Source organism: Falco punctatus (genome assembly GCF_963210335.1).
Source record: "Falco punctatus genome assembly, chromosome: 2".
NCBI lineage: Eukaryota > Metazoa > Chordata > Aves > Falconiformes > Falconidae > Falco > Falco punctatus.
In genome coordinates this window covers 113225241-113235167 of record NC_137581.1, presented here as the reverse complement: position 1 = coordinate 113235167, position 9927 = coordinate 113225241, and positions in this window count along the sequence as shown.

Genomic DNA, 9927 nt, shown 5'->3' with positions numbered 1-9927 from the left:
GGTCTCTGTGCTCAATAATGTTTTGTCAAAGTTTGTTCTGGAAAAACTATTTGGGTGTATTCACAAATAATTTTTCCACTTTCAATAGCATCGTTTCAGTGGATATACGGTTCACCACAAACGTTATTTCCCCAGCTCCATCAGTTACAGTTTGTCAACGTTAGCTCTTCAGAGCACAAGACAAGAAACATTTGGATGCTGAAGGCAGAATGTGTTTTCAAAACGACGTAGTTCTACTCTTTGGTTCAGCATTCCTTGGTTAACGTTGGGGGATTTTCCCCAGTTTTTTAAATGTCAACGTGCATTTCACATTTTGCACCTAAACAAGAACCTAGTCACTGTAGTCTGGGGGCTGCCTTTGCGAGAGACAGCTCCCCCCACTCTTCTTTCCTCCCCTCCTCTTTGGCTTCACAAACTAGAATTTTCCTTATGCTTCCTCCTCTTTCCCCACCAGTACCCAAGGAGGAAACTGTGTTTAAATATTCAGAAGTACCGTTCACAGCAGAGTGCTGTATTATATAGCCCTGAAAATGTGCAAGATGCATTTAGCCTCTTTTCTTTTTTAAAGATGAAGTTATTGCTACATTCAGAATTTTTGTTACTTGTCATTAATGATTGACATGCTTTACAGACTTTTCAAGTTCAAAATTAATGACTACTTTTCTGAAATTAAACGTCATGTTTTAGACAGAAATCTTTCCCATAACCAATGATGTGCACCACTGAGCCAGCAGCTGCTTATGAAGGATAATGTCTAAAAATCCCCAAAGAATCTCACTGTAAATCTGATGTCTGGTTTTCCTAATTAATATTTTTCACACTTTTCTGGTATCTTTTGTGAATTTAGCTTCTGAATACTGAAAAACAGGTGAAGTTTGAGTCCAACTATGCACTCCTTTTCTTTGTTCTAGTAGTTCGAAATAACTAATAAGACTAAACGTGCTCTGCTTATTTCTTATACGTAGCTATATATAACAAGAAACGAGTGCCATCAGTCTAACAAACTGCCAGGAGAGCCAATAAATAACTTCAGGGCAAGATCAAGCGTGGGGCTATGGCACAGCAGACTTGACTTGTTACCTGAGAATTGAGAGAAAAAACATAAACGTGCTAGAAAGAGGTAATCAGGGCGTAGCATCATGGTGAACTTGCACTCCACGCGTGTTTGTGTTGGCCCAGCTGCAGCCTTTCGGAGTGTCAGATGAATGTTAATGAAAGCAAGTAAAGCTATTTTCCATTTTAGTGCTTGTTTTTCCTGATGGCGTTTTCTATTATAGGTCAAGTAGCTACAGATGACAGCTTAATAGGTCATCTTAAAAACAAGATATACACCCAGAGCTGCTGCCGCTGATTAAAGATCACATATCTAACTGCAGATGACACGCTTGGCTTTTAGATGGCTACAGTGGACTGAGAATTCCGGTGCGAATATCAAATAATGTCACGATATCATATATACGCAGCTCAGACTCTTGCTCACCACAGGACCATGCAAGTGCTTCACCAAAGAGCAGTAGTTTTCTAGATCACTGTCAGCATTTGGAAAACTCCTGTTCTTTGCTGTTACTTGGGGATCTGGATAGCCCACCACTTCCAGGCACTGGGTGCCAGTCCAGATGGCCATGAGCAGGCTCCACACCTAAGCCCTCTTTACTTGTCTTGCCTTAGTAGCTGTATCCAAATATAGGTCTTTCCTAGGTCAAATTTGTGTTCACAGATAGTTCAAAGCACACTTGTGCCAAAAACGAATGGAGCCATCCTAGGCTGCTTATCTTGCTCTTTCATTTTGTCTGTCTGTCCAGTGGCAACTGGCTCACCCTGGCCTGAAGGGAGCCTTATCTGCTTTCCCCAAGGAGAAACCATTGTCAGAATCTGAAATGCAAACAAAAAGGCTTAAGCCTGAACCAAGTATCTCTAAAGCAAACAGAAACGATGTCTCTATGGGTGAGAGAGCCCTGCTCCCTTGCCCACAATATTCATGTTACCTCCATTTAGAGCTGCGCCAACAGCCATGCCCACACTGCGTGGCATCGCATCTAACACAGGTCCCTGTAGCTGAAAGACATTATTGCTGGTTTTTGGAGGTTTTATGGTTTAAAATACTGGAATTGACGTGAGGGTTGACCCAGCGGAATGGTAGTTTGACAGCATGATACCAAGGGGGAGATAAATTGTATGTCCTTGGACATGGCATGAGGGCTTGTGAGCCCTCAAGGGCAGAAGATCTGCTGGCATGCTATATGTAGGACAGAAAGCTCCCAGGCTGGGTATGCTCTCAGCTATTGTGCTTCTATGAAATGGTCTCCTCAGCAAGTTACAGCTAAATCCACACTTCTGTCTTGAAGGAAACTGGTTGGTTTGCTCCACGACAGGTTTCAATCAGAAACTAACATTGATACAGTTTGGGTGATCGGGAGGTAGGGACTTAACAGCAAATCAGGGAAGTGAATGTAGACATACCCATAGATCCTCATTACTAATAGAGAATAGTTGCTTATTCCAGGTATAAACAACCTAAAATATTCATTAAAAACAAAAAATACCAACCAAATAGCAAAAAGCAAAAAAACACTCAAACCCCACAGCCACCCAAGGCTTTTGGTCTAGATGAAAAGCAGCACACATTTCAGCTTTTCCAAAACAGCAGGGGCCCTTTTCGCCACTGGCAACTGTCAGTCTTCAGGTAATTTCATAATAAGACCTGCAGTACAGTCCTTGAGAACAGTAAGGGTTGGCTGGAAACAAAAAATTAAAAGCCTTCGGTAAAAGGCAGAGTGAGAATGAGCTTAATTTATAACCCTAATGCAAAATTTCTTTGTGCAGAAGAGATGGTAATGATGCCATTATGTTGGGCAAACCCAATATAGAAGATTGTTTATGTAGATACAAGCGTTAGGACAGAATGGAAGTCATTTCCCTAGGAAAGAAATCAACAGCCTTAAATGCATCTTTTACAGATACAAAAAAGCTATTAGACTTCTAAAGTTTGACTTCCCTGTTTTCTTGAGTGCATAATTATATTATTTGCTTGTTTTGTCTGGTACATTTGGATTTTTTTTTTCTATGTCATTAAATAACGTCAATGTCACTTTTTGCTCCTGGCTGCTCCCTGGGGTGGCCCCAGGCCCTGGTTCATCGTTCATCCCCTCCCTGTGCTGGGGCTGTCGATGGGTGCCATGTACCAGCACTTGGCTCTGCCTGCCCGCGCTTGGCTGTGTCCCTGGGGTGAGGCAGTGCCTGCGCTGGGGTCACCTCCACTGCCAGCACGTCTGCCCTTGCAGAGCAGCCCTGCTCTCCGTTCCCCACATACCCGGGTTCAGGATGTGGATGACCATGCAGCAGTTTTTCAAAAAGGATCTGACGGTTACATCATCCGAGCATGAATCAGCCCTGTGATATCGCTGACATGGATTGGGATGTACATCTCTGCCCAGTCAGTCATTTCCGCTGTTATATTTGCACTCCTCGTTGTTCCTGCCCAAGGGTATCCTTGATACTTGTTCTATTCAGCTATGTTACGTAAAACAGCTTTAAATACTCAGTTGTTCAACCCGTTTGCATTCCTCCTCAACCTTTTCTCACCTGCACGCTTACCGAGTGTACAAGTTATTCCCTCAGCTAAACTGTTAACAAATAATGAAATGCTAATTCTTATTAAACTATTAATTAAAACATTACATGATACTCAGGAGGGTCTCCTGGACAATCACAAGTGGTGCGAGCCCCACAGCTTCACAGCAGTTGTTACACTGCGTTATTGAAATCTGTTTTCTGAATAAAGTTGTCCAGAGAGTGGTACACATTACTCCTAGTATTTTCACCCAAGCCACATTTATTGCTTTCTGTCTGTGGCAATGTTAGAAGTTTGTCCTGTAGTAACATCAGCTGGAGGAAAATACTGTGATAACTGGCTGGGCTGCATCTGTAAACCATACAGATGTGGCCCAACTTTGCCTACATCCTCTAGTGGTTAAGATACCAATAAACCGTGGCCTGAAATCTCTCCCAAAGATAATTTTTTGCTAACAGACCTCTCCGTTTCTGTTGTCTCTCTCTCAGTTTCAGAGCACCGCCTTCTCACCAGTGAGTCAGTGTGTCACAGCCACCACAGTCAGCTGGGGAACTCGTACTCCGTGGGCTCCATCACTGCCTACAACGGCGGTTTGTCCAAGCCACACTGATCTTTCATAATTCAGCAGAGCTAAGAATAAGAGAACAAGTACTGATAGCTACTTTTTTTCCATGATAAACTTCATAGATGATCTTATGCTTAGTACAAATAAACTGAATAGATTTACCTAGCATTTATGCTGGGTAAAAAGACAGGAATATGTTTCCTTTCTTCCAGAAGAAGGATCATTCTTCTTCAGCAAAAAAATCCAATTACGGCTCAAATCTATGCATCTAGAGACTACCAAATGTGGTTAGGATATAAAGAAATCTGCACTTACAACTGGGAAATGCTTGGTTTACACATATTGCAGCAGCCCTAAATAAGCATTAGGCACACTGGCTTGTGGATTCAGGGAAAAACAACAGCCACGATGATTGTTGCTGCCCACACAGAAAGTTTCTCAGTCAGGGCAGCGCCAGTGCTTTCACATGAGCGCAATCAGCAGCAACCCAGGAAGTCAAAAGACCAGGAGACTCAGCTGAGGATGAGCATGGTCTGGAGATGAGCTGGTCCAGGAGACTCAGCTCAGGAGAGTATGGTCTGCCTGAAACCCAGCTGCTGTGAGGTGAGAAAAACGGTGGGACTGGGAGAAGGAGGGAGGAGGGAAGGTGCAATGTGATGCTGAAGTCACGCCATGCTGCTGACCTTAAGAGTGATGCACTGAGCACCACGTCCTCTGTCAGGTAAGAAGCAATAAGCAGAGAACATCTAGCATTCCTGTCCACAAAAAGACCCAAGCCAGTTGTTCTACTCTCCTCGTTCAGCTGCTGTAGGAACCAGCTACAGACAGCTCTAGGAAGGAAGTGTTACTATGGGGAAAGGGAATGAAACTTGAGTAAAATAAACTTCTATAATTCAGCACAAAGCTGTGCCTGTTTACCCATAATTGTTATTGAAGACATTAACTACACTATTACAGGTATAGTAATCAAACACTCATAAATTGTATTCTGAAGGTCAAATTTTCCTTAAATCATCATATTTTTGATTGTGGCTTATAACAGCAGCATTCAGAAGTTCTCCTCAAGTCAGGAGAAGCTGCTAAATGCAACTACACTTCAATAGGTACGAAGTACCTATTGGAGGAATCACTGGTTTTGTGTTATCATAAAACATCCTCCACGTTCTCATCGTCTCTCGTTACGGCACAAGCAGTACCTTTTCTGGGTTAGGCAAGCCAGTTCTAGTCCCCACCAACTCTGTCCATAATGGATCAGACCTTTCCGTGGGTCTCTAGTTTTTGGTTTTGCTCTCCTTTCCTCTTTCTCCAGCAAGTCACATTCCCAGCGTTCCTTCATTTTGTGTTCATTTGTGTGGGTTTTTATATTTGGCCTCCATGAAATTGGTATGTCTGTTTGTGTACATACACAAGTAAGCGCATACACATATTTACATAGACAAGTAGCTAGGTCACCTTAGCCTCTCTTTGCACCTCATAGCGACAGTCCTGCTAATAAGGCGTCTGTGCAATCCAGTATTCCCTGTGGCAAAGAATGACTTTTTACTGGTTAGCACCAAAGGCATAACTGCTGTGTTTGCACTTGGGCCAGCTGACTTGCTGATTCTTTTTCAGATGGTTTTGCCATCAAACTTTTCTATTTTGCACCATCAACAAAAACCCAGTTCAGTCAGAGCCTGAAAAAGTAACACTGTCATTTAACATAGGGGAGCGACGGTTTCTTACAAAGTGCTATGCATTAGGCCCAAGATTTTTCTAGTGAAAAATAATGAAAAAATGGAATTTAGGTGGCCATTTTTTCACTTTGATAAGCCCTATCTTCAATTCAGGGCTTCTGGCCACTCAAAACTTTCAAAACTCAGCTTGCATTTTGGCAAGAAAAAACAATGCTTAAACGTATTCAACGAGGCTGCTTGGCGGTATGCTGCTGCAGTCTTTCAAGAGACGATATCACAGCTAGTGATTTATAGAAACCCTCTCATTTTTCAATGAAGCTAGTGATGTGAGAGTCCTTAGAACAGGCTTTTTGTGGTGCTCAGCTGATGATGCTTCATGGTAGAGCAACGCCTGCTTGATATTTGAAACTAGCTGGTACAGGTACAGCTGTAAGAGTCAAACTCAGTTTCACAACTCTTCCATTTCCAAGTAAGCCTCCCAAGTGACATTGTGACACTCTCCTACTGTACGCAAGGGAAGCCCGAAAATGTTTAGTCAGTTCTTGGGATGGCCAGGTCTGCATAGTTTACTGCGCTCCCATGTGCTTTTCTTCCTCCAGGAACTGCAAGAGAACTGAGGTCATGAGCATACGAAGGAAATGACCATCAATTCCCATCTTTTACTCCATCACTAATTTGTCAGATGAACCATCGTGAAAGTAACACTCGAAATTCAATATATATAATACACATTCCCAACATTTTATGACATATGCCCCATTTTTAAAATTAAATTGTGAAGTGTATACACTGAAGGACTTGCTCCTCTGCCAGGAGCAAGTGCCTTGTGCAACTTCCCATCATGGACATCACATGTCAATTGAAAGAATACTTCATTTTGTTCTTGCATTGAAACTTCTCCAACTTTATTACATGTGGAAACATAATGTAGTAGTAGAGGGCAACATTATGTCTGATATATATAATTAGTTTGCAATAACATAACCAGGGGACACATTTTTGATAGAATCACTTCTTCACACAGTAGCTGCAGAATAATGGATCACATTGACTGATCCTTCTTGCTAATGCTATGACAAAGTAAATGAGCATTTGTATGAAAATGCCATAATAGTTGAAGCTTGAATTAGAGAGTCGGTAACCTTTGTTTGTAATCATAAATTACAGAGAAACCCTTCAGGCAAGAATGTAACATTAAAAAACCTCCCAAAACCAAACCACACACCAAACAATAAAAAAAACCCAAAACATCCAAAGCCAAGAGATACAACCCATCAAATACTGAAAATGCATTATATCGTGTACCTATATTAAGTTAAGCACTTAGGATCCTATAGTACAAATCGCCTCCAGCAGTTTCTAAAGTTATCCCACAGGTTAAATGGACACCCACAGGTACAGATTAGTCATTTAAAAGACAAAGGTATAAACCCTGATTTCAAGTACTAAAGGTGTCTTAGAGTCAGCTTCTCTCTCGTTTTGAAGCTATCCTTTTTTTCCTTCTGTTCCTGGGTGAAGGGCTAGTACTAAGGGCAAGCCACCAAATTTGGCAGTATATGAGGCTTTTCCCGATTAATAACTTCAAGGAAACGGGGGCAAAAAGGTGTTACTCTTTCAGATCCAATAACTTCAGTTTTACCTTCTAACAGCAGTGCATCAGTAAGTTATTAACAATACCTGACTTTTAATCACCTATGCCCTCTAAAACAGTAAAATAGTGGTATGTCACCCTGAAATGTGGAATTGGCACAAAAGGCTGCGAGCACCTGAGAGATGTCACACGCAGCGTGAGCCCTTTTTGTCTGTAAGCCCAGCTCAAGAGGAATCGCAGTGTTGAAACGCCAGGTTCCACAGGCAGTGAGAGCCTCCTGCCTGAGTGTATTCTGTTAGCCCTTTCTTTTGCTGCCTGGGTGGAAAACCAGGTAATTTAGAGCTCGCAGCGGGGAAGGAAGGAAGGAAGGAGGAGGAAGAATTCTGCAAGGAAATATGCAAGGAAACTTGCTTATTTGCAGGTTTCACTGAAGGCAGGGAGAGCTGTAGAGCCCAAAATTTCTGGGAAAAAGACAAAACCAACAGAGGTTTGATTATACCCTTCTTAAGAAAGCAGAATTTCTGACTTACCTAGAAGACTATTTTAATTATTATATTAACATTTCATAGTGGCTTGGAGCTGATTAGCTTTTTCCCCTCTTTTGACACTCCAAGTGCTTTCAGTCTCCATAATCAAAATGAAGAAACTTTCAGATATTAACAACAGGCTTGGCAGAAACCTGGACTTGGCAGAAATCACACCAAAGAAGGCACTGTCATGCCTGTGAATAGCAATGGGGAAGAGGCAGAATTACCAAGAGCAGCGTGCTTACAGTAACTTAAACCAACCAGGAGCAGAGGTAACTGCTGTCTGTACCTTTTCCAGTGCTCAGACAGGAATACTCCCCGGAGTTACTAATGCTTTGAGCAGCGCTGCTGACCAGTCACTTAACCACTTGCGTCCTACACGCAGGAGAAACAATACCCCCTGCTTCCACATCCCCGTTCAATGCAACGCTGCAGAAAGTTAGCTGTGTGCTGACGCTGCACAGTTTGTATGTTCGTGAACAAAGATTCTTTTTTTAGCCCCTAAGCAAAATTTTTGTCTCTTGGGTCAACAGATCTTAATATTTAGCAGACTAGCAATAACCCACAAATGCATATTCTATGCTGTTTTCAACACTAGCAAGATAAATGGTGGACGAACCTAAGTTTCTGGAAGATAAATTCAAATAGAGATGTAATCACAGCAAGCAGCAGTTTAGAGCAAAGCACACTTTGAAGGGTCACGGTGTCCCATCTCTCTTTAACTACTGAGACCGGTCTCCAAGCTAAGGTCCCTAAAATACATCCCTAGAAGTAAATGTTGTAACTCTCGTCTTTTTCCTTTCCCCACCACTGTTGGTAGTCCTCTGTGGCTCAAAAGCCAGAAGCACAAGTCCTGTTCTCGGACACGATCTATTGGCTCGGCGTGTGTGCCTGGGGAGGGGTACGTGCACATCGAGGCACCGGTTGGTAGGTCAATACATGACTGACTGCTCAGAAAGGAAAGGAATAAAACCTATGAAGAGCAACAGGGTCTACCCTAAAGCTAAGTTTTTCTGGAGTTAAACTTGGAAGTTTACCTCCTATTTCACAGCAAAGTTCCGATCAGTCATTTTTACCAGCTATGCAACAGATACTCCTGTTTTCTTTTTTATGAGAATAAGGCAGTCTTTTCCCCATGCATACACTGATATTTTTTTCTTAACTGACCTCTCAATTCTATTTTCCTCAGGTAAATGTCTGCTGGGTTAATACACGAAGAAGAATAGCTAATAGTAGAGAGCATAAATGTCTATGAAATGACGATATCAAATAAAGCAACTTCTCAAGCTGGTTTTCATAATATGCAGAAAGCCTGTGGTTGCCCAGTCTCTTAAAGCATCCAAATAATACAGTGACTTTATAAAATCAGTAGCCTCTCAAAAGCCTGCTGGATTAAGAAGCTATACAAATTTGCAAACTGTAAAAACCGTAGCATGTTTCTATCACTTAAACATAAACCAAATAATTACAGGGCTGAGAAATACCACTCGATTTGGTTAGGGTGACCTTGCCTCGGCAGGATCCCCAAGTTGAATTAAAGGTGAAAACAGGAGACAGTTCACTCGTTAGCATCATAAACTAAAGACATTCAAAGCCTGCTTGGATTTTCAGATGCGAATGCCAGTGTACAAAGTCAAGCCAAGTCACAATCAGCACACGGGACTGCGTGTGTGTAGCACACACATGGATGCCGTGTCAGATAGCATCAGCAAAAATTAAACTAAGGAAATTCACAGGGATGCTCCTACATGAAATCTCATCTACGTTCAGGTTAATAAAAGAAGGAAACATATTTGCAAGGGTGGTGTGAAGTAGGAAGGTTTTCATTCCTCAGCCCAACTTTAGGATGAAGCCGAAACAGAGTCCTGCACCGTTCACCCCCCAATATTTCAAGTTCTCCGGCAGCACGAGAGAAGCTAATTAACGAAAACCGAACGATGACGAAATGAAGCCAGATAAGCCACAAATACCCACATATATAAGCACACAGCAAGCAAGGT